This window comes from Patagioenas fasciata, chromosome 2, assembly GCF_037038585.1.
Source record: "Patagioenas fasciata isolate bPatFas1 chromosome 2, bPatFas1.hap1, whole genome shotgun sequence".
Lineage (NCBI taxonomy): Eukaryota > Metazoa > Chordata > Aves > Columbiformes > Columbidae > Patagioenas > Patagioenas fasciata.
In genome coordinates this window covers 33,711,868-33,738,003 of record NC_092521.1, presented here as the reverse complement: position 1 = coordinate 33,738,003, position 26,136 = coordinate 33,711,868, and the positions used below count along the sequence as shown (strand labels likewise).

Sequence of the window (26,136 nt, the reverse complement as noted above, 5' to 3'; positions counted from 1 at the left end):
CTCAAGGAAATGTGGACACCCTCAAATTCACTTATGTTAGTATGTAACTTCCTAGGAAAAAAAACAATCTCACTGCTTCACTAAAACATCCTGCTGTCAGGCTGGCAAAACAATGCATTGCTCTCTCCCACTCCTTGAAAGAAAATGCTTGTTTGTACAAATCAGTATGAGAAAATACACTGAAAGTTAGCAAGTATTAATTTATATAGTTTGATAAGACTTACGGAGTGTGGTTATTTTCATTGTGACCTTGACATATTTCCTGGGTATAGTGACTGAATTTTACAAATTATTTAATAGGTAAATATATTCTCTCTTAACTACCTTAAGCAATGTTTGCTTTTACATGTTTTTTAATTAAGCTTTTAGTTTTATGTAAAATATTTAAATAAATGACAACTTTAGGGTCATGATCTAGAATATAAGAATGCTCATGCTTTAATTAGGCTTTATGTTAGACTTAAGGGAGACCGTGTTATATCATACAGTTCTTCCTGGAAATGTAAATGTGGAGTTTTAGATCTACAGCTATGTTAAATAGCAGTGGTCAGACAAGCTTATTAAAATGCCATTCTTCTCCATTTTTTATTACCTTAGAAATAAAAATTGGCCTATATTATTAACATAAATATGAACACAAGAGAGTTCGATCATGTGTTCTGAATGTTCCTGTGCTCTGTATAGAGCATGAGGAATATACAAGAATCACAGCTGTTACTGGGTTCTAATAACTTCGGTAATTATAAGAGCACATACAAGGCCTACCCCTTCCGGATCTGGTGACCAGAGAACTTGAAAATAAAGTTTTTTCCCCTTCACAGATGATTAAAGTTATACTTCCAAAATTTCCAGCACTGTAGTTAACACAGAATACAGCCATTCACCTTCTGCTACAAGCTACATGTCCTCTTTTGATCTGTATTTTGAACATTATATCCCCTCTTAAGTTTACCTATCACAACCACACACATGTCCAGTACTGTTAGAATCATCTGACTAAAAGACAAACAAGTTGATGTAATTTTTAAGTTGAATCATTTTGACATGGTTGGTGGCATATCTCAGGAACTGGCAGCTTTCAGGTAGGAGGTGGATAACAAGGGAAGAAGTTCTTAGAGCTAGGGTGGGACTGGCAGGGCTCTTCAGGACTCACCTGGCTCAGCCTCATCAACTTCAGCTACTGAAGCCAACGCTCAGGCCTTCTTCTGTACTAGAGACCTGAGCCACGTCTTTCTGAGCCGACTATGTTAAAGCAGTTATCATGCAACCAGTTCAACCAAAAACATCTGGGAGGAATTGGCTTGCATTTTCCTAAAGCAGTGTTTTTTAGCTGCTGATCAAGAATCACAGTGGTATGCATGGATTAAGGAGAACGTGACAGGTAATTTTTAAAAAGTAAATAAAAATGAGAGCATTGCCATGATTGTGCACCTCCCCTGAAAAGGTGGTGATCTACAAATTAAATAAGTTAAAAAACATTTTTTAAAATAATTTAATACCAAAAATGGTTGCCAAAGCTGTTCTATAATTCTTTAAATCCAGTTCCAAGCACAACACATTCTGGAATTATATAAAAATAGTTGTTAAAAAAAAAAAAAAATTGAACATTTAGGCAAAGTTGAATTGTCTCATCTTCTTTGCATCTATGTGAGTGTAAAAATAGCCTAGACAGACCACCTAGCTTCACCCATCATTATTAACACAGGCAAGTGGCATTTGTTTAAATGGTTCATTAGACTTCTAGGGTGCCTTTTTTTTTTTCCTGTGGAGCCCAGCTGAGAACATTGGAGAAGTTTTCAACAGTTGATGTCAGGGAGACTGAATTATTCCCAGTTCTCAACAAAAGATGATTTTCATTTGCCATGTCTACACTGTCAATATCTATGTATACACACTGTTTATCAGTATACACAGTGTATTCACACTTATACTCACTTATCAGTAAAAGATCATTTTCTTTTGCCCTGCCTACATTTTGAATTCAGTCATGCCTATCTCAATCAATGAGGTAGAACTACTTGGTGTACCAATTATATATGACACGCACTCTCATCCTGTTGATCTCTGTTCTATCCTATTTCAGCTTTGCTGTGTTCTCACATTGGTACTGTTTAATTCTCTATCAATAGCCATGTTCCCTGCTTACCTATTCTACAGTTTCCAAGGTATTTCCCAGACCTGTATCTCCTGGGAGGTAGTCTAAGGTGACCACTGCACACTCAAACATAGCGGGAGAAGTCTCCACTTGAGTAAGGATCATTTTGGAGGAGCCCATACTGGACAGAGTGTGTAGACTGGCAGATACATACCCACACTGAAATTGCCATTTATATAAAACCTTTTGATTGGTTTTTATAAATAAGCATAAGGTGTATTCTAAATCATATTGAAGACATCGAACAATGATAGAACAATACACTTCACAAGCATAGACCAAGCAACAAATCCTTAAAAAGCTGATCTGCTGTGACCAGTGCTTTTAGATAAGGTATGCTGAAGTACTTACAATAACTATGAAATATTTTTCATTTCATCTTTTGTTCATGTATGCATCTCTTGACTGTATTTTGGGAGGAAAAGAAATTAATTGTGATTTGCATAAAGCATACCATGAACATGGTCTGGATTAAGCAACAAGATCAAAATAATATATCCAAATATGCAGTTAGTGTCTTCATCAGGGGAATAATTTTCATTATATTTGCTCTCATTACATCAGTAACTGCATTTGTGCTTCTGAGTGCTTATTCCTGCTTTAGTCTGGCACAGTTTTTAATCAGAAAAATAAACATGGTGAACATGATTTGTACTTCCACACATTCACTAGCATTATGTTAATGACAGTGCCCTAGATGATGATGTGCCCTCCATCCACCTATGTGAATGACCAGAGAACGTCCTTTTCCAGGGAAGGAATTGATAGAATCACTGACGTGGGTCAGGTGGAACAAACAGGATGGAGACCCTGGCTCTTACACTCTATTTAGCAGTCTATCTACATGACGAATATTTGTGGGGTGAAAGGGTCAAGATGGGGGGGTGAACAAATCATTCAGACAACGTGAAACCTTCCGGCTGCTGATCATTTCCTTTTCCCCTGTCGTACGTGGGACGCCTCACGTGTGACACTTCAGCACGCTGGCGGGATGTTCTCACTTTCCCACTGACAGTCAGTCCTTCACGGCCGAACCGGCAACTGCCCCTCGCTCCTCGCGGTTCTGCGGAGCCGCAGCCTTTCTGTGCCCGGTGGCGAGGGCGGTGGGGGCCGGAGAGCCGCAGGCAGCGGCGGGCAGCAGGCAGTGGGCAGCAGACAGTGGCGGGCAGCGCGGCCCGGCGCCGCTAGGTGGCACGGCTGGGTCTCGCACGGAGCCCCCGCCACCGCCCGCGCTACCTGCGGCGCTGCCCTGCCCGGCGCTGCCCTGTCCGGCGCTGCCGCCTCACCCCTCCGCCTCCGCCCAGCCGCAGCTCCCCCCCGCCGCCCCGTTAGATAGAGAAGGGCAGCAGGAGCTCTTCTCTCGCTTCTCCTTACTGCGCTGCCTCATTAAGAGGAACGGCCGGGGGGCGGGGGTTGGGAAGCAAGTCATCTTAAGAAAGAGGCAGAAAATTACCATGGGCAACCGCCACGAGGCTGGTTTTGTTTGTCCACTGTCGTAGTAAACTCTTGCAATCTGCAGTCATTAGCATAATCTTCAAAGATCTTTAGGGGGATAATCTTTAAAATGCCTAGGGTGCTCGCTTGTGAGGCTTCTAAATAGGATATCATTGGAGGACCGTCAATACTCTTTGAGGTACCTTTCTTCCGATTCGAGGGGTTCCTCTCCGCCTTCTGCTGTGGTAGACAATAATGTAATCTCCGCCTTGACGGGGGTCAGAAGAGCATTACAGGTCTGAACACTCAAATCTGCTCTCTCGCGGGCTTTTAATTTACGAGGGGGAAAGGCATATATTTTCCCTCAAAGTTTACTTTTCGTCAAGGGTAATTATCTCACTTGCATTTGAACTCTTCGGGGGACTAGAATGAGTTTCCAATCATTTGATTCCCCTGCCTGAAATCTATAGCTCTTTTGTGTGAACCTTCAGAGCTCTGGAAATGAACAACCCAACCCGCGGTTTGCAGAAATGTTCATTGCAGCGAAGGGCGTGTTCGGAGAATACAAACAGCACCCATAGATAGTTGCCAAGGGCACCTAATACATCTTTGCATTACACCTTGAACCAGTCTGCCCATATCTCCGAGCTTTTATTGCACGGATCATAAATGATTGTAAAGTCTGCAAATCTTTTATGAAACGCTGGCAATTAATAGTTTAGCCAGGGAACCTTTAAAGAAAGAAGTCTCTAATGCAGCCCTTGAAATCGGTTCATAGCCGCGTGGTGCCGGCGTAATCTCACAATTCAGAGTTTTAAGAGGTTTACAGCTTTTCTTTTTCTTTTGAACAATGCACTTTCTCACTCTGTTTTTCAAGACAAGAAAACACAGAAACATTAATTCGTACTAGAAAACCCTGATAAAAGAGAGGAGGGAAGGGTCCTGCAGAAATCAGCCTGAACGCTCGGTACCAAAACGTGTAAAATTAGACCGCGTTTCCCATTTATGATTTCAGGTAACCACATAAAACTAGCTGTTTCTTTAAACCGGTTTGGTCCTGATCGTTTCCTGTATTGCGCTTTTAAAACCGAGAGGACCCCGTGACCCTAGGTGACTATAGTTCCCGGCAGCCGTTTAGATGCTTTTTGAAGGCACGTTGGGGTCCTTTATCAATTATTCGTGCTAACAAAGAAAAGGCGCTTGCCTGAAGATGGGAAAGTTTTTCAAGGGAAGCTCCTGCGAGGAGAGAAGTGCCAAGTTCCCCATAAATGATTTACGAGGGATGGATCAGTAGCAGGGAAAAAGCAGCCCAGGGGAGGGAGAGAGGGCACACAAACAGTTGCTTCACCCGCAGGTTAATGATACCGGAATGAAGTGAGCAGAGGCCGGGCGGGCTGCCGCGATGGACGGCCGTCCCCACCCCCCCCCCCCCCGCCCCGAGCCTGGCTGCCGCCCCGGCCCCTGCCCCGCTGGCTGCAGAAGCAGACCCCCAGCTCCCCGTGTTTTCTCCCCAAATAAACTGCCGCGCGTCTGCCCAGCGGAGGGTGGACAAACTCTGCTTGGAGCAGGTCGGGACAGGGCAGACCCGCGCAGAGGTGGCCGGCAGCTGCCCTGCGGGAGCTTACCGGGCTGCGCGCCCGGGCCGCGGGTCGCTCCCCGCGCGGGGCGAGGGCGCTGAGCCGGCGGCCCCAGCCCCGCAGGCAGACGCGTAACAGGCACCTGCGGCCATAGCTAAAGGCGGCCAAGTGTTTAGAGGGGCTTCGCCAAATTAGCACAGAAGCTATACGGTCCGGGACTTCCCCCCGGAGGTCCACGCCTGGAAATATTCGTTATCGCCGCTGCAAAAAGCTACGTGGATTTCCTCCCGTCCCTAACCTCAGTACCGTCTCCCAGCCCTGCCTCCCAGGATGTAGTTGGGGAGAGATGTGGTGAGCAAAAAGGTGATCTCCTGCCCCTGATGGCCCAGCTGGTGCTTTCAGCGTTCCTGGGCAGAGAGTCGCCGCCGCTACCCCGGTGTTTTGATGATCCATCCTCAAGAGAAGGAGGATAGGACTGGAGGTGGTGAGAGCCTCCATCCTTGGGGGAAAGAGGGAAGGGCTCCCGGCCACGGACGCCGGGGCAGTTCACAGTTACTGTGGCTCTTCGGGTGGTCGCATGACTTCATCGTGGAGGTGACACGTGAAAATGCTGCTTCAAAGGTAGTACTGGCAGCGAGGTGACCGTCAAGGAACTCTGTGCTGCCCCCCACTCTTCCTCAAAGATATTGTTGATAACTAAAAGAGGCAACCACTTCATAAAAACCATTTAAAGGAACGCTGGTGTCAAACTGAAAACCAATAGTTACATTAAGGTTAAATCAAACGTGGCCTTATGTGATGAGAAATGCGCGCAAATATTCCCCGCACAGGAAAAAAATTCCATTTACTATTCTGGAAGCTATTTTCTTTTGGCACGAAGCAGTACCTTTCCTGCAGAAATAACAATAATAACGTTTGTATACGTTGAAGTGACCGGAATGAAAACGTCCTGAGCGCCCCTCTCCACCAAATCTGCCCGCATCTGTGTTTGTGATCTAGAAGCAAGTGTGGAAATACAGTTGCTACAGATGACCACATGGCTTTAGAATGTTAACTATATTCTAATTAAGACAGCAAAGAAACTCCGATCAATCCTCTTTATTCATGTAAGAAAACCGGTTATTAGCCCACGGCATATGGCTGAGATTCTCAGAAGAAAGGTAAGAAACAACCCTCATGTAAGTGACAGTCACTTTTAAAACCGGCTATTTGCACCTGCGGGTTGCTCCAAGGCGCACTGTAGCCAGTAGCAGTAACGTTTATTTCATTGTCAGTGCTGCCCTTGCCTGCAGTATTTTATCTGCGGCAGGAGATGGGCAAGAACTCCTAAGGAACAAGTCTTCTTCGGCGACTTTTATCGGCCTTTTAAAAACCACCTTTGAAACAACACCGCAGGACTTTGGATATATTTACACTTTCCTTGTGGCTATCTGGGCAATTATTTCCTGTGATTATTAATGTTTCGTAATATGGGGGAATTGTCAAGCAAAATTCCCTTTGTTCCCTCCAAGGGACAATCGAAAGCCCCTAGAAATTGGATCCAGAATTTCCACGGACAAACTCTGCAAATGAGGAATTGTCCCTCTTAACGAGATACAAGAGCATGGCAAAGTATCATCGGTAAGAAAGTGGAGGTAACTCGCTGATGTCCTCACTGGGGAAACCAATCAATCACAAGCCGCTTTCAGAGGCTGGAGGAAGAGAACATTTTTCATATTTTTTTTTCCAATCTCCTTCCTGTGATAGTCCCTCTCCAGCGAGAGTGTCGTTAAATCACTGGCAGGGATGTGCAGTTATGGGAGTCAGGCATGTTCACCCATCCACGGCGAAACAGTCCCTTCCTACGGTGTCTTTCTTCATTTTTGCATGAAACTTCTACCAAATATCCTCCTCTCACATGCCCAGGGAGCGCCCCCAACATCCCTCCCCGGATGATATTTGGAGTGACAAGACAACACCTTCACTGCCTTGAATTATTTCCTTTCTTCCTGATGCCTCCCTGGGTGTGAGCTGGTGATATCATAGGCAAGGTGTTAATTATTGTTTCGAGTCTGTGAATGTTCAAAATCGGAGGACAATGACAATTATTATTTTATAAATACTTCCTTGTGTCACGACCTTCCCGAAGCTAGGAGGCCGAAGAAGTCTCTGTAGAGCTGGGAACCCAGAGTTTGCAGTGGATCCCTGTATTTGATCCCATTTATTTACATAACCAGGCGCCTAACTAAAAAGAGGGGGGCTTATTCCCCCCCTGTAACAGCTTAAATGGATCCAAGGTAGCGACACGAAGTGGGAAACCTTTGAAGTTTGGGCGCCCGCAAATCTGTGCCTACCAAACACGTCGGCGAGTTGAGGACTGCGGGCCAGGGGGCAGCGGGGCAGCCCGGCGGTCGGGGATCGCCGCTCCCTGGGGCTCTGCGGGGTTGGCCTCCCGGGGGCAGAGCAGGGCGGGCTGGGGATTTTTTTCATAGCCTGTTGCCCAGGAGCAGTAGCAGGCCGGCGTGGTGAAGCCGAGGGGGCGAGGGACCAGCCACTCCCCGGCCCGGCGGCCGGGGGGCGCTGCCGCGGACCCGGCCTGGGGGGCATTGGACCTGGGGGGCAAAGCCCCGCCGCAACGCCGCGGCTCTCGCCAGCCTCAGCCCGGTGGGGCCGGACCAAGCCGGGCCGGGCCGGGAGCACCTGGGCCGGCCTCCGGCTGGGCGTGGGCTGCGCGCAAGGCCAGCCGCCGTCGGCGGCGGCAGCAGCAGCTTTCGGTTTTCATTGCGACTGCTGGTTACTGTTTAACGTCCACACCCACGTTTCAGTTTGTTTAGTAAATCGATCTGATGCTTGGGCTGAGGCTGCTGCCCTGTCGCCATTGAGCAAAGTTAATTCCCCCCCCACACACACATACACACTTTCCTCCTCCTGCTCCTCCTTCCCACTACAGCATATGGTAAAAACGGTGCCAGCCACGCCAAACAAGTCACGCAGCCCAGCGCCAGGACGCCCGCGGGGAGCCGGGGGGTGCGGGGGAGGCAGGTGGCCCAGGGGATGCCACCGCCCTGAGCTGCGACCGCGCCGCCAGAGGCCGAGGGACGGGGCGGCCCCGCCGGTAAGTTCCCGGGGACTGGCGTTGCTGGCGGCCGCCGAGTAGCACAGACCCGCGCAGCCCCGCGGAGCTCGCCGCGCCGGCAGGCAGAGTCGCCGAAGGAATCAAACGCGCAACGTGGGGAAAGTTGACCCGGGTTGTGGCAAAACGAACAGCAGCCGGTTTGGGGGGGGGAGTATTTAATTTATATATATATATATATATATATATATGGCTGGTCACGTGTCCCTGCTGTCGTCGCCCAGGGCGCTCCAGAGAAATGGTCTGCGATGGGTGCAGCCTCGGGCCCCCGTGGCTGGGTGTGCTGGTGTCCTGGCCGCGGGACGAGGCCGCTGCAGCCCGTCGGAGCCCAGCGCCGCTGCGCAATCCTGCGCCCCCGCGGCCGGTCGCGCTTCTGCCTGAGGCTGTGCTGGCATTTGTGACTCCTTAGCAATCGAAGTCACGGCTTTGCATCGGGTTTAGGAAGATTTTTCTAAGGCCTTTTTGGTTTTTTCTCCTTTGTTTATTTCTCTGCCCCCGTCCTCATGATGACCTATGCAGCAGGTGGCTTTGTTATTGTAGGGCTGCTCCTAGTAATGGCACTTGGCCATTGATGGGCACTTTGGTAGCGAATCCCAGAATACTTCCCTTAGTGGAAAAATAATTATAAAAGAGAAAAATTCAAACATGAAATGTGCAAAGCAAGCCAATGGTAAGTTTTGCAGGTGGATTCAGCAGTGTTTCCAATTCTTTTACAAAGTTACAGGTGCGCTATTGGCAGGGTATGTTTCATTAAAGCCAACTTTCATATGTCACACCTGTGAGTTGAACATCTGTTCTTGTACACTGAAATGGGAGATAAAGTCAAGCATTTTGTGAAATAGACAGTGGGTTGAAATAACAGCATTTTAAAGAGACTTTTCACATTTGCAATAGTGAATACTATTCCATGGTAAACTATGGCTGTGTTAAACTGGACCTTCCTTTGTGTAGGACTTTTCTTGTACAGTGCTGCACATATTATACTTTAATTTATTGTGATTTCTCATTACAAAGACAGTAGAGTAGTTTAAAGTGACATCTTCTTTGTTATTGGTGCTGAGTTTGTTAAAACCGAGTTGGTGAACAAGACTAATGATGCTACACAGCTTTCAAAGTCCCTGAGTCTCTTATGTGCTGAGAAGATCACAAAGTACTATGTAATTCCCCATATTCCCTAAGAACAGAAGTCCTTACAACTTATATAGGAAGCATATAAAACATTAATACACATGCAGGTGATTTTCAAATATTATAAACACTATTTTCGTCATTTCATTCTTTTCCTGTTTGCTTTTTACAGTCATATGATAAGGAAAAAGGAACAAAATGCTTAAAATGCTCTGTTGTAACTCAGTTTACACTCCTCAGTGTCGTCAATCTCTGAAGTGCTGAGAGGAAATAAGAACTTTAAAAATGATATTTCCATTGCCTAATACTCAGCTTCATGTTACTTTCTTACTGAAGTACACCAGGCTGCCTAAGGCTCATTTCACGCATACGTTAAAAAAAAAAAAAAAAAAAAAAAAAAGTCAGGTGTAGGACAAGATCAGGATGCTGTTATCTTATTCATGATGTTCCCTCTGATTTTAGCTACTCACACATTTGGACACATATTGTACCAGAATACAAACTTCATGTTTCCTATCACAAACTGTAACTTTCTCTACACCTTATCTCATACAACTCCAGGAATATCTGTATTCCAAACTTTTGTACTTAGTAGCAGTAATATAAAACCAGAGCAATGCAGAGGTCCAGTTTGCCTTTCCAAGACAGCTATTATAAGTACACTTAGGCAGTGTGCTGAGAAAACTACAGGTGACATTGAGGTACCTCTATCCTGCTACCCACCAGGGACAAACACAGGAGGTACAGTGAGGAAAATGGGATTCCTGTGGCATGGCTATAATGACTGGTCGCTTGGAAGGCCAAATGATGTTTACTGCTAATTTGCACACGTCATTAAATCTTCTTCAGGCAAACTCCATAAAAAAGCATTATAGTATAAACACACCTTTACTACTTCCAATCCTTCAAGATATGACCTAGTTTTCCTTGGTCCAATTTGAATCTGAATCAAATCCTATTTGATTCCACTGAGTTTACCAAACAGTAATGCAAGAACAGAACTTGGTCCTTGTGCTTGACATGGCTCCTATTTCAAATTTTGTGGCAGAATTTATATTGTGCATATGGACTTAATACTACAAGAGGTTGGTCCCTGTTGTCTCTTCAAGCTCTTTATGACTAGGGTGGAAAAATGGGGTCCAGCACATGTCATCAATACAAGTTTACATCACGTACATAAATTTCCACTGGTTACGAGAGATAAAACATTACTTTAAACAATATTAGTTCTTCTTAGTGGGACATTAATTGAAAGAGACTTCCTTAAAAAAATTAAAAACTAGTAATGTGTTAACCCATGTGATTAAAAAAAAAAAAAAAAAACAAAACTTTTTCTTTCTTTGTTTTTGTTTATTTGAGAATTTAATCTTTTATAACGAAACAGTAATAATTCAAAACTGATTTAGTACCGCATCATTGGTGTAATGTGGTTCTGAGTTGAGCAGTTTGTACTTTTACAGCTGCCAAGCAACAGCGGCAATGTACTCCATTTATTAATTGATAAATGGACTCTTTCAATGCAGGGATCTCTCTGCCTCACTTCCCAATGATTTCAAAGTTCTGTCTCTTGCTTGTGAACATTGAAATATTCTCTGATTTATTTATATATTTTCATTTTTTTTAATTTAATGAAGTGGTTCAGGTGTCCGGAAATCTTCCACTTCTGTGTTTAAAAATGAATATTAAGTCTGAAAATTAGTTTGACTTGTCTATGTTGTGTCATGTTGATATGAGGTATGTCATATTATATAATTGCATTATTCTGGTAATGTAGACTGGTAACATAGACTGCTTTAAAATGTAAATACAGATTTTATTTCTGTGTTAAAAAGTTACCTGTTGTACATGGTAATGCGTTCTGTGATAGAATTTAATTTCTTAATTAACGTAACATAAGGTTGCAGGAAGGTATGGCTCAGGTTTTAACGTATCTTAATGAATGATGCATTATATAACATGTCATTACGAGAAAATACAGAAAATGCATTTCTCTCAGATTAAGACGTTTGAATGTCTCGCAACAGCTTTGATTGAATCAAATATTTTTCATTTCAAATTTTCAATTTTAAAACATCATACCCTAAAAATCAGATCAGAATGCTGTGTGTGGTGTCAGAGCTGAGATCTATCAAACTGAAAGGCTCCAACAACATTTTCAAACCTTTCCCAATTGTCAATTTAAGTTAATTGAAAATGAAAGGTCTTGCTTTCAGGATTGGGCCATTTAAATAGGAGCCTGCTGCTTTCATTTTGTAGAAGGGCAATCTCCCTCCACATACGTGTTTTTAAAAGGTTCATTCATAATTCTCCCTTCACACTTCTATTGGAAATGACAGAATTCATTATTTTGAGTTCTTGAACTATTTTTCTGCAACTTGGGTGATGAATTGTATGAGATCTAGTTCACAACGTGGCTCGGCAACCCACAAGATTTAAGCTTCTCAAGGCCCGATCTGTCTCTTTCTGGCACTCGGCCGGCATGGGCATAGGAAGCCTCCATGTGCATCTTCTGCCTCTTAAGGAGCAGTAGGCTGGGATTTTTTTATTTAATACAGACTAGGAAAAAGACTTGCACCCTTGCTCAGTAATTCACTAGAGGTATCCAGGCAACAAGGACATACATTACAGTCAGCAGTATACGAGGCACAGTGTGAATATTTCTTGCCTCCTGTTTATCTGGGAATCCAACTGCAATAGACCTATACAAATAGCGCTGTTTCCACTGTCTATTCGTACCACGGTAAAGTTTGCTCCCAGACTTCTGGTTTTTTATTTGTATTTAGTTCTCAGATGGAACAGGATTTCTCAATGTGTATGAATGATGGTACCTGCCCAAACACAAGGATTAGGCTCAGGTGGGAAAAGGGGATTGAGCCTCCATGAAATGGCAAATATGATTCAGCTTGCAATTGATAATGCATCTGTGGACACACTGCAATGAGAATCCTCTTTTTGAGAATCATTTTTGTATGGGGTTACTAGGCTACACCAGTGTGGTTTGCACACTTGTCTGAGAAAATACTGGTAGCAATGTCCATCAGTAACCAGCTACTTGCTAACCAAAATAGGTCTCACTGTCAGAAAGTTATGCAGGTTCAATGTCCCTTTTTATTTGTTAAACAAGACATTTTTTCATTAACTGCTGACATGTAAAGTATCGGCACTGGGCACAGAGTGGGACCAGTTCATACTCTCAGAACTGGTCCAGATGCTAGAAGACTGCTCACCACAATGACCATGTTTCCTCACATATCTCAGGCACTTTTGTGCCTCCCACACCTAGACAGTTTGTTGTTGTTGTTGTTGTTGTTGTTTGTTTGTTTTATTTTGTTTTTTAATTGATGACTATGATGAGAAAGATGATTCTTATTGATACCACCTTCTTCAGAATCACACCTAAAAGTGTTTTGCAGACGGTGTCTTTTGTTATTCCCTTCAGAATAACAATATTTATTCCTTTTGCAAGGAGGTGTCAGACTGACATTACATTAGACAAAGAAATTCCTTGAGGAGAGGTCTAGACACTACTTGAGATGGTGACCACTCTGTGATTGCACATTAATACACACTCACTGATATAGACAGGTGTTGGCTTGTACCTGCTCTTGCAGTTCCCAGGGTAAAATTATGATTTTGGAAATTGGTAGGATTTTGTTCACCAAATTTCTAAATACTTTGTCTGTTTATTACTCCCTTGCTCACAACTGCTAAACAAGTTTAAAATAGTCTTTTCTGCTGGACCATTTGGTAGCCATGTAGTGACCCTATTAGGTGGATAGAGATCTCTTAATGTTGTTGGCTGCATGTGCAGCTTCATACAGTTTCTGGGCAGCTATGTTTCGATCTGAATTTCTTCTTTTGTTATCACAAAAAGGAAAGTATGCTTTTTACTTATGAATTCTGAAAACAACACATAGCTTTTACTGCTAGATCTGATTTTGGTGGTAGACGCTATCTACATAATTGGTATGTATTATCCTTATTTAATATATTTTTTTCCTTTTGGAAGAACAGTGACATTCCTGATTTTAATGTGCAAATCCAAAACATTTCAAAAATATTTACATTTTTAAAGAGGCTTTAATGTCTTCTGAGCCTTTTGTCTCAGTTCACGTTTTACAGTGTCTTACTCTATATTATTGCTTTTAACTTTCTTTTATTTTCCTTTTTATCTGACTCTCTGAGCTTCAGTGACTTTTTATATTAATATTAAACATGTAATTTTAATGAGTAGTTTAGGGAGACTTAGAGACAATGCTTTCTGAAGTGCCAGAACTTTGTCTGATATAAGTTTAAGGCAGAAGTTTAGATTTGATTGTAGTAATATGAATAACTTTGGCTGTGATAGGAGGGAAAAGAAATGCAAAGGAAAGCACTCAGTTTTAGTATGAGATAATATGAGATTTATCTTGCTATGTTTCATTTCAGAATCTTCTAGATAAATTACAGGGATACAAGCTAGTCTCTTTGAGTTTGGTGTTGATGCCCAAGCTTGCATGGAAGACCAGACCATTGTATCAAAGACAAAACACTATCTGCAAATTTATTTTTTCTTTTTTTTTTTTAAAAAGGAATCCTCCACTAGAATTTCCCTGAAGAGTAAAAAGTAGCCTCAGGGCAAGAAGTTTTAGTAGCAAAAACATAAAATGCATTGAAGTAATCACAGGTGTAGTAGGGTAACTTCTTAAGTGTTTTTTGGTTTTGTTTGTTGGTTATGGCTATTTTTGGTTTAAAGTGAGTCAGGATGAAAAGAATTTATGTCAAATAAAATGTACTTTACAGGGCCTCTATCTCCTTAACTACTGTTATTTAGCATTGAGAGTAAAACATAAACGGGACAAACCAGAGCCCCAGCCCCCAGGAACTTACAATCCATTCTACATTTTAAAATGTAGGTGCATTCTGTATTTCACAGAACACAAGTCTGATTTAAGCTTTTAAGTTTATTTGGCGTCTATCTCCTCAGCCATTTTTTTCAGGCTTCATTCAGATGCTTTTATTTGCAGATAAGTAAGAGTAGAGCGGAAACAGTCCAAGTTCCCTGATGCAGACAGATTCTTTTCACTTCCATTTTCAGGTTCAAATGAAACAATCGAGTCAGCTCAAGGCATTAGCGCCACTTACTTGTCCACCTCACCTCCCAACTCATAACACAGGTGCCAGGATTAATACATATACTTATCTGCAGTTGAGATAGTTGCTTAAATTGTGGAATACAGGGATGCTTGCATTGATCTAGTGGATGTTGAACTTCCATGGCTGAAGTCTGGGTTTGTGCCCACCCCTGCTGTCCCCATTGGAAGGAACGGTCAGTTCAGAGGAGAGCTGAGGCTGAAGTTTTAGAGTATTGCAGCCAGATCTCAACAAATTGTTCTGTCAACAAAATCAGTCATTTCTTTTCTTGCCAAAAAGTGTAAGCTGTCTGGTGGATATATAATGGTAGAAGTAGTTTCCTGCTCGAAAATTGACTGAAGCCAACTCATTTCTCATTTTTAACATCACGTTGATTAGTGGAAAATAGGAGAACAAGCAACTCCACTATAGTAATCTTTCCAATAGCAAGTCTATAAAGATTTTTTAAATAATGGAGCAAAACTGGGGAACTTTCAATTAACAGGCTTACTTTTCAAGGGCAAAAAACGTTAAGCAGTTTGCAGGTTCTGGCTGAGAACATGTTTTAAAATTTAAAAGAAATTTTACCATGAATTCTGTTAGTACAGAATTTAATAGTGGAGTTTTTATCTTGTTTTAATTCAATAGGTCAAGTAATTTATTTCCCAAATGCATTTGAAGCTGAAAGAGGATAGAAAATGAAAAACACCGTCAATGTTCATTCCCACGTTTGTTTGGTACCAGAGAGTGTAAATGAGCATTCTGAACTTAAGATACATGTACAAATTGCCAAAACCTTGGCAGGTAGAAAATGAGAACAGCTTCAAATGGCCTGAAGAACATATCTGCAAGATTGTAGCAAACGTTTTAACCCTTTATGGTGTCCTTTTGCATCTAGTAGCCTTGAATTTTTAAGGGTGATCTCTTGCTTTCCGTAAGAGGACAAAAAACGGCATTGTAGAGCAATTCAAGTCAACAAGGTTAAACCTCAGCTGTATATGGAAAGTCATGAAGGAACAAGTCTCCTGATACAGAAGTATTTCATTAGCTGGGCAAAGTAATACAGTTAAACAGTTGTACGGAAGCTGCTTTTTAGAACACATTATCGAACCCAGAAAGAGAATGTGCTCTAGGAAGTCACTATGAAAACAGCTTACTTGTCTGCCTTGTCTAGTAATTTTAGGTGGTCAAAGTAATAGATTTCTATTTTTCAGTTTAAGAGCTCTTTTCTGTCTCAGACCAGTACAACTGGAAGCAGAAACTTCAGGGAGTTCTAGCGTCAACTCACTAATGGTTTAGAAATCTTGAAAATTGATTTTGTGGTGCACTTCTCTGCAAAGGATACTTCTGCCCACCACAAGTGCAGCTTGTGATCATGGAAGATGAAAGATGGTCCATTGCTCTTTCCTAGAGAAAGAATTCAACATGTTCTGTAAACCCTGATAAGTCAAAATATATTTTTTCAGATATCAAGAAAAATCTGTGGCTTGCTAGTGGCTGCAGTTTGCATGAATCCCTTTCTTTCAGCTGAGGTACTTTCCATATACAGTTTGAATTTGGTGTTCCAAAGAACAAAAACATCCTTATCTTTTTCCTCTTTCTCTGTCCTGATACTAATATCACCAATTTAAAAGTTCTAACACATTTTATGTCAGCCCCAGTGTTGGCTATTTGAGATGACGCTGACCCCAGAGTTGGTGTAGTTATATTAGAACTGCAAGAGGAGCTTGTGTATGTACAAGGATATCTTTCAGCTGGGAACACTGGGAACAACTTGTAATGTATCTCAACCTTTAGCTACAGCAGTTGGATGAATGTATATTTTCTGTGGCCGGGAGTAAATCTGTGAATCATATGAGTCTGCAACTTGCCTGGCTTCTTGCCCTGATACAAAACATTTAATGTGGTTATTAGTATGTGACATAGTTAGATTCCTGTTGAAAATCAATAACCTTCCCATAAACCAAGCCTTACATCCTTTCCTAAATTCATTTAGAATCATTTTGTATGCCTCATTAACCTTGTAATTTAAGAAAGAATAAAAGAAAAAGAAAACAAACCAGCCACGTAATATTAAACAGTGTCTTTAATTTGATTTTTCCAACCAAAGAGGATGTTTACAACACTAAATATATCTGCTAGTCTATGAATACCAGTGTTGACCAGAGCAGTGGTTCTCAAACTGCAGTCCATCAGACACTTAGCGATGATACACAATGTGTTGTGCCACTGCTACATTTCTTCTTTCTTTTGTCTGCTGCATCGTTTTTATGGAAACTTAATGTACCACATTAAATGCATTCCTAAAAATTCTGTACAGTCACCCATTAGAAGGTGGATGGTCAATGTGAATAGACATAGAAATTGATTTACAGACAGGCCCCATACTTAAGCACAGTTGAACTTTGAAGCAAAAGGTATTGAGTTTCTGAGAGGAAAGACACCATACAACATAGAGGAATATTGTTGACTTTTATATCAAACTTCCAGTGAGTGCTGGAAGTTCCTTGAGCAGATTATAATGTGAGAAAGGGCGACTTTTATGCATAGTTGACAACCTTTAATGATACTGAATCTTCGAAGTTCTTTGTAGTAACCCTGTGGGAATTACAGCAAACAGAATAAATGGGATGGAGTTGATGATGACCTAGAGAAAAAAACTGAAGATAGGCATTATTTGAGTTAGAAAATAGTGAGTGCAACATGTAATGAATGTGTGAAGATTTGCTATGCTTGTAAGTACAGTGACACCTACTTTTTCATGTAGTAAGATGTGCAGCAATACCAATGCAGATGCAACCGTACTATACATAGTTGTAAGGGAAAAAAAAAAGCCTTTAACAGCTGCTCTATTAAAAATTTCTTACTTTTTACAATATTTATTTCCAACATTCAGTCAGTGTTTAGGAATTTTAAATTAACCAAGCTCTTTGCTTATTTAAATTGTTATTTTTTTTTTTAAATAATCTCCATTAAAATAAACCCAAACCAAATAAATATATCAATGGTATGGTGTTATTGTTCTTTTTAAAAAATCCTTAAAATAATAACTAATATTACAACATAAAATTTAAAATAACATTGTAGTAAATGATTGACTAGTCTAGATCTTGACCAACACACTTTTCAACTTCTAGGAACAATTAGAACACCTTAGAATGACGTCCCACATGTAAGAACCTTACTGTAGACTGTTGCTTAAATAAAAAATAAAGGTTTAGTAATCTGTGTCAAGAAACTGAGTTGGTTGTAATGAAGGAAAGAATCCCACACCTTTTAAATCCCCTGAGTAATTTCTTGATGCCTATTGATGCCTTTTGATTGAGTATTGGTGCCTATTCTGTCTGTGTTGATACCTATGTCCAAACAGCTCATTTCAAACTTTCTATGTGTTTCTCTAAAGAAGAACAACTATGTACATATTCATTTAAGCAAAATTGTAAGTTGTGTAACCTCTATGAAGGTAAAACTTGTTGGTTTTTGTTTTTCTTTTTTTTTTTCCTGTTATATATTTTTCTCCTATTTTTAGTACAGCTTTCCAGTTCTGTCAGTTACTTTGCCCTAGCTGAATGAACATGAATGTGCACAAGTTATTTATAGACTTGAGTACTAATAGACAAGAATAGTGTGCAAAGGTAATTTTTTCTGAACAAAGGCAGAACCTATATGCTGGGTTTGTGTGTGTGTGTGTGTGTGTGTTTGGGAGTTTATGTAGCTTGTTTGTTTGTTTTCTTTTGTTTTTGTTTTGTCTTTTGAGTACTCAAGCTTTTGCTAAAGACACAAGAAGAACAGCTAGCCATATAGTAGATGTAGCTGGTTACTGGGCATTTGCAGCATGAAAAAATGTGTCATATCATGTTCTTCTTGCATTGCTATAGATTTCTTCCAGTCAAATACTTTGGTGACACAGAGGGTTATTGCTGGAGGAATTTTTTTTTTCTGTAACTTATTATTGGGTGAGGAACAGGAGCATCATTCTCTGTGTTAGAGGATGGATTACAGTTTGTAGGGCCAGAGAGCTTGCTTTAGGGCAGAGGACATGTAGCTGAATTGAAAACAGATGAAAGTTAAGATGAGGAATTCGGTGAAGATGTGTGTAGGGCACATTTCCAAAGGCTCTGCTCTCCCATCTTGTGTTTGGAAGCACTGAAATGAAGTGACTGGCCTCTAGCACCTGGAGTCAGTATAGCCAGGACAGTTCAGACATCAGTCATAGCAACTGCTGAACAGGGTTGGACTTCTAGGTGGAGGTATCTTTGAAAACAGACAAGTTCTGCAAAACTTGCCATTGCTAGGACTGGGATTCTGAGTAAGCTGGGTTTTTTTTTGGAAAAAAGCACACTCTGGCTGTGTGCCAAGGAAATTTTTATATACAGAGAATGTTTCAGGAATCAGCAGGCAGTTTGCAAGCAGATGATATGCAGAAGGAGGAGAACTACATGGATGCTGCAAGTATGAAATATGGAAGCAGTTGAGAAAGAGGAGAAAGAAGGGGTAAATAATGAAAGAGATGCTTTGTTTGGGCAAATCTTGGGCTTTGGTGTCGCAAGCCTAAAACTTACTTAAACAGCAGAGACAAAGGAGAAGGAGATACGTTAACAAGTGTTGAAGTGTGTACAGATAAGCGTCACTGAAACTGGTGTGGTGGTTAAGATTATAGGTGACTGATGACCTCAAATTCGATGCTTAGGAAGTAGGAAGGTGATGACCCGTACAAGAAGAGAACAGAGGGCTCCGAATTGAGCCTTGCAGGAGTCCATGAAGGAAGGATTCTCTGCTTAGAAGAAAACAAAATGCTGAGACATGAAAAATCAGCATTTTCCAGATAAAGTAGTAGCAATAGATTTATGTTACAATATGGCAATGGGAAAGTTGAAGGAATTGGAGAAATGTGTATGTACTACAAGGTACATATATATATGAACTGTAGAGAGTTACTTTTAATATATTGCAGATTGTCAAGTTCATTAATGTCTCACAATAAATCTTATGCACACTTACGGAATCACATCAGGGTAAACCCGATAAAAAAGAGGTACGACTCTGAAAAGTCATGGAGAAAAGCCAACAGTTTTTCACCGCAACTTAACTTTTTAAAAGCTCAGCTGGAAAAGTAAAAAAATAGCTGCAAATTTCCTATTTTCAGGTGAATAAAGAATTCTAAATACAGCTTTTCAACAAAATGAAACTGGTTTTGTAGTCACGGAGACTCCAGGAACATCGGCATCAATGTGCTATGATTAGTATGTAACTGCTATTGTGTGGCATGTAGGAATATTTACGCCAATTCTGTACACACTTGCTGATTGCTCTGCTGACCCAACTTCAATTAATTGAGTTACACCAATTTAAAATCACTGTGATAGAAGGAAAATCAAATTTCATCATTTCAATTAAAACACATGCATGTAGTTCCATTGAAGCATTTGTATGAGCTTGTCTAGCTTGTACCTCAACAATGGCACAGTATGGATACAGACAATTGCTTGTTCTTGATTGCAAAAATTACTTATCGTCACCATTATATGACAAAGTATTTTCTAACTGTAGAGAACCTCAATAGATTCTTTGCTCAGCTCTTTTAACTTGCAGGTTCACATATAGTGGCTCATTCCAGCATTTATAAAGGTTTCCTACATAAATGCCTTATTTGTGGTGTTTGCCAGATTTTTGTTTGAATGCAAAGCTTCTTAATCCAGTCAGTCCTACGTGTTACAACTATTAGAGCTTTCTTTCGGAGGCTTTGGCAAGTGAGCTCTCTACAAAGCTACTGAAGACACACAAAGAAAAAAAAATGCATTCAGAGAGTTGAAGACAGTAATTACAAAATTTTTAAAAGGCAGTATAAGAAAGTACAATAAATGTACTAAATTTTGAAATAAAAATAAATTTGCCCCTATCTAAAAGTTCTTTAAATTGTGAGATCCTCTGCAGCTCAGTGTTTTGTGCAGAGGTATAGATGACACAAATTTAAAGGTTTTTCTTCCCTTCCTGGTTACTAGGACTGTTAAATGTCTGAGAGAAAACTCAGATGAGCACAAAGGATTTCTAGGCATTACTGTTAGAGTAAATAATTACTATTTATAGTAATAATAGTTTAGCAACAGTGATTCCACCAGATGTGTGACAGTCGGCATCCCCATTTATTTAAACAATAACATTTCAGCTGTTTGTATTTCATCTGGAAATCACTTTTCAGATCAAGAAGTGTATTTCAGCCAAATCAGTGATTAACATTGACACCCCAGTGTCCCTGGAATGAGGTCTTGTTTTTATTATCACATTCTCATTCAGTAACATGAGAGGTGATAGCACCTTCCCGTAGTTCAGGTTTACTTGATGAAGCAAAATAACTTGCAAACTTTGTGAGAATGGGACCCATAGGATTGGTTGTGGTCCACTTTCTCATTTGTGATTTTCTCTTTTTCATTTTGTTTGAGATTGAATTTGAGAGAGAGCTTTGTTCCGGACAGTAGTTTATGGCAGTGGGCTGAAGAGATGAGATTTCATTGAATCATAGAGCTAATACACAAAGAGAAAATATGTGAAAATTGAAATGACAAGGTAGAGTAGCTTGGTTGTTGAAGTAGATAAAATAACTAGGTTCTCAGGGAAATAAGGTGGGGATTTTTTCCTGAACTAGATTTAGTTTGAACAAGAACAGTTGAGATGGAAAACCTAGACACTATAAAAACTTGATGAAACCAGTAAAAAATATTCATCCTGTGTTTTCTTGTAACTTTGTGTTGAAAAATCTGTAATGGTGTGATCCCACAGGCCAAAGAAAGCAAACCGTTTTTTTTTGTCAATGTAACACAACTAAAGGAATAATAAATAGATTTTATTAGAGCGGATTTATTTTTATTTTATTTATTATGCAACATTGCTGTTAGAGTACGATGAGATATTGGAATGCAGAAGAAAAATCAGTAGTACTCAAAGAAATCTGTGTGTTCTGTGAGGGTTTTGTTTGTTTGTTTGTTTAATCTAGAATAATGGGATATTTATTTTTCTTACTTTTTCCTTTAGAATCACTAGGGCAAGTTGTGACTGATTTAAGACATGTGAAGTACTCCTTTGTGAACAGAAGAATGAAGTCAGCTCAATGCAATCGTGCTGCAACACTGACAGAGATGCACTGAGCTAAAAAATTCAGGGGTGCTGCCAGGCCTCTGCAGTTTCCAAATAACTGTCCCCTCTTTGCTCATGTTGCTGAAAGAGAGAGAATTGATTTTCCTTTGATTAATAAGGAGTTAATTTCAGTAAAGCTTTCTTTACTCTTTTACAAACGCTCGGGGAGAAAGTGACGAGCAGCGGCTGTGGTGGCACATGAGGGATTGTGCTGTGCTCTGGGAAATGCAGAGCTTTGTAGCAAGTGTAACAAGCCTGGGCTGAACCCCCAGACAGGACAGTATTTTCAACTCTTTTATGTTCTTGCTTTTAGTACTTGAAAAAAAATGTCCACTGCAGTCAAATCTTATTGACTTTTAACTTACAAGGTCTGTAACAAATTGGTCAGGTTTTGTCATTTTGATAAGGTTTTCTGCAGAAATGTGATTTTTATGTTTGTTTGTTTGCTTTTAAGTTTCTGTGTTTCTTCCACTAATTTCCCATGCAGTATTTTTTACAACTACCTTGGATAATTTTTTTCATTCTACCAAAGTTATCAATCTGGCACAAAATAACCAAATCCTCATCCTAGCACTTTCAGCTACCAATCACTTCACCAGTGAGAAATGCTTAGAATAAGGTGACTGTACAGAGCTCTTACTTCTCTTGTACAAGCAAACGGTGACATCTTACACTATTGTTTCACTCTTTTGCTGCTGGATAAAGTCTTATGTTGACAGCTGCCTTAATTTAGAAGTATCTATGGCACTATGCAAAATATATATGATGGTAAAGTTTAAAAGCCAGTAATTTAATTTGCTAACTTCTAACTTAACCTACATTTGAGGTTCAGAGAAGATCCCAAACTGATCTGAACAATTACTACGTTTTTCATGTATTACAGTGATGCTTGTTGGCCTCATGAGGTTGAATGCTGTTTTCTGCCATAATAAAAAGATAGCCTTTGCTCTAGGATCTTTAGTGCTTGCTAAAGTATTATCAGTAGAGTTAATATTTCTACTGCAGACCTGACTTTACAGTCTCTTCATTTCTGTATTTGTCAAAATAAATAAAATTGGCTTTATTTTCCATATGTGGAGTTTTCTGTCAAAACTGGGTTAGATTTTGAAAAAAAAGTTTACTTGAGCTGCATGTTTGCCAGGGTGACAGTTTGCAAAGAGGGAGAGCTTTTAATTTTTTGAAAGTACTGTAATTTTTTATTGTTGTTTGCAACATACCACACTCTTTTTGTGTGAACGTGTATGTGTGTGTGTGTGTGTGTGTGTGTGTGTGTGTGTGTGTAAAATTAATTGGTTTGTCCTCCTTTGAAAGTACTGGTGCCTCCATTTTGGGAAAGTTGATGACTGCATGTTTGGAGGTGTTAAGTAAACGGAGGCTAAAGCATAACAATATAATCAAGACCTACAGTGTCCACTGTAACCATCACAGTCTCTATAATAAATTGACTAAACATTGCAAAATAATGTAAAAGGAAGATTTATTTTATTTGCTGATGGCATTTTAGCAGTCCCATTCCCCTACACTTCTTGCTGCCACCTGCTGAGGTGGCTTTTTGTTTGATGTTTATACCTGGCCCAAAGGAACTTGGCTGGAAGTTACTCCTTTGAGTCCTCTGGGGACAGCTGGTTATTTGTTAAACAACCAAATGGGCCTGCCAAGTTCCTTCCTTAAAAACCGTGAAGTTAATTAGTCACCACAGTTAGAGGAAGAGGATGATGAGGCATATTTAATATGAGTGGGAAGAATGATTGTCCTAAGAGATGGAAAAGTTGACTAGGATAGTATCTTCATTATGTTAACTTTCTCATTCTTATGCAATATAAATACCATAGATACAAACATCTCTGGTAACTTTACTAAGTCTTCCTGTCTTTACAAGAACACTGCTATAGTTTAGGTGGCACTGCAGAGGCTGGAACGGATGGCATGGTACCTTGAGAGATGGGCCATATGTGATCACTGGAGGTACTGATGAAGGAGCATGACACTCCCAGTAAAGTTACTCTTGGTTTCACCCCAGATAGCAGATAATATACTAGACCAGAATAGTATTTTGAGGCCTCAACTACTCCAGTTTCATATAAAGTATTTTTTTATGAAGTACCTTTAGTTGTGTTTGACAATTAAAGATTTTGAAAATAGATTTTTACTTCTTGGTTCAATAGCAAGTCTCTCCAACATTTTAACTTAATTTTTATATGTATGTATATACACACATATATGTCTATATATATATAGACATGTATTTTATGTGTATATATAAATTTTACAGATATATATATGTGTATATATATGTATATACACACACATTTCAATAAGATTGAAAATGCAGTGGTCATTGTCCAGTAACAGAGGAAGACACAGGTCTTGCCTGCAAAACATTCGATGAATGTTTTCAACTGACTTAAGAAATGAAGTTGTTTTCTACAGTTAGCTTGTCTTTATTCTTATCAAAACTGTGGGGCTTTCCAATGTCAGGACACTTGGTGGGTGGATACTTCTCAGAAGAACAGAGGACTTATCAGTGTTTGCTTAGGATCTATTACATTCTCAGCCATAAAAGTAGCACTCATAAATCTTCACCTAGTCAAGGCTACTGTCTCTTTCTTCATGCAAGTTTGCATTTAAAAATGAGGATAAACCAATTGCATAAAATAGTTGTAATCTCAAAACACCTAACTTCTTCACTGCTGGTTTTGAAATAATTTGGTTTTTAAAATTGTCCATATTACTTATCAGCCCTGCCACAAAATCTCTCTTTACCCATATAATGAAAGTGTATTGTTTGGGCACATCCTCAATAGAGGGCACTGTTACACATATTCTCACAGATAATTTTTCTTTTCATGAAAATGTCTAGTCTTGGAAGAAATGGTATGTTGGTGTTAGATTTTGATGCATGATTTTCATACAGGAGCTGTTGCTAATAAGGTACTTTGACCTGTTTTTGTCTCTTTACCTAGATAGAGTATATTCTTCCTGCTCAGGAGTGGCCATTGCTACCAAAGCCGACATTTCTGTGGAGGGCTCATCTTTATGTATGTGAATTAACGACATTATGTCAAGCTCTATGTAATTTACAAAAAAGTGAGTCTAATAAGCCCTAAATTTCTAGATTTCCACTGAAACAGTAGCAGAAAGGCAAAGGCATTTCTATTGTTCCTGTTTATTTTTGTTGAAGAGAATGGACAGGTAAAACCAGTAATTCAGCTTTAGATAATTATTGTCTGCTGTTTATTAATTAAAACCATGTACTTAGGCAAGATGATTACTCAGGAGATCTCTCTATCTACACAGTTACATAGATTTGTATTGCTATTAGGTGAATAAAGATAGTTGAGGAAACTAAATAATGGTAAAGTTTATGCTTCAGGTTATATGTTGTTGTGGAAACAGGCTAGTTTTGCCAGATCACAGAATCACAGAATGTTAGGGATTGGAAGGAACCTCAAAAGATCTCTTAAGACAAATCTTACTCCAATGTCTTTTTCGTCTGATTATATGTTTCCTGAATTTTCATTTAGAATTTTCATAGCAAAAGGTATTTCAAGTTCCCTAGTATCCGTTTGGCCTTTTGTATGTATATTTAAACTTCATTTTGTTCTAATATTTCCCAAACCACCCTAAACCACAAAAAAATAATAACAAGTATCATATAGAAAATGGACCTTCCAGCACAAATGAATGCAGATATTTGTTAATAATGAGATACTTTTCCACTGACTGTGCCCCAGCATCTATTATTTGTGAACTTCAATGGCTTTTTGATCACAGAGTGGATTTTTCAGTTTTAGGTGAGTCCATTATCACTGGTCTGTTTGGTGGCAGCTTCAGAGAGTGAGCTGCCATTGAGGGTCCAAGGTGGCTGGGCTGCAGTTGGGGTGAGAGGCAGGGAGGTGGTTTCCTGAGGTGGTGTGGGGGCCATCTGCAGGGCAGCAGGAGATCGGGAACCAGGATTCTTCTTGCTCTACCTTAAATGTTTTCTGTCTCACTTGTTCAACTTTTCCACATGAGGTTCTTGCACATAGTACTGGTAAAACATGTGTTACTTTCACACTGCTCACAAGTAGGAAGGTATTTCAAGATATTGTTTCAACTATATTGGTACAGAAAGATTCATATTTACTAATTTGTCTTGCTAGTCTCTGTCTGTTTCATCACCCTATATCCTTGTATCAAACGACTGGAAGGTCACAGAAAATGGTAAATGCCATGCAAATTAATCACGCTGTTTGTTTGTTTGGTTTTTGTTTGTTTTTCTACAAAGGGCTGCAGATGAAATTTGCTAAGTACAGTGTGAGCTCAGCGCAAAAAAAAAAATGTTTAAATCTCTAATAGAAAGAATTTTTGCAGTGGGAGTGCATGCTGTGTAAGCTTGCAGTTCTTTCAAGGAGTTGCTAGGTATGGGGAAAAGGATATGCTATTGACATAGGCGTGCCTCATTGGACCTCCTGGTGTGGTCTGTCCTGGTACCTGATTGTCCTGTC

The 26,136-nt window shown here is 40.2% G+C and overlaps 1 protein-coding gene across 1 annotated transcript in view; it reads left to right on the top strand.

Moving 5' to 3' along the window:
- The first annotated feature begins 8,033 nt into the window (after positions 1-8,033).
- Positions 8,034-26,136, top strand: part of HNF4G (hepatocyte nuclear factor 4 gamma) — a 62,157-nt gene continuing 44,054 nt past the window's right edge. Inside the window, exon 1 of the mRNA XM_065831396.2 lies at positions 8,034-8,260. The gene's annotated coding sequence lies outside the window, so the exon portion shown is untranslated. The remainder of the gene's footprint in view (positions 8,261-26,136) is intronic.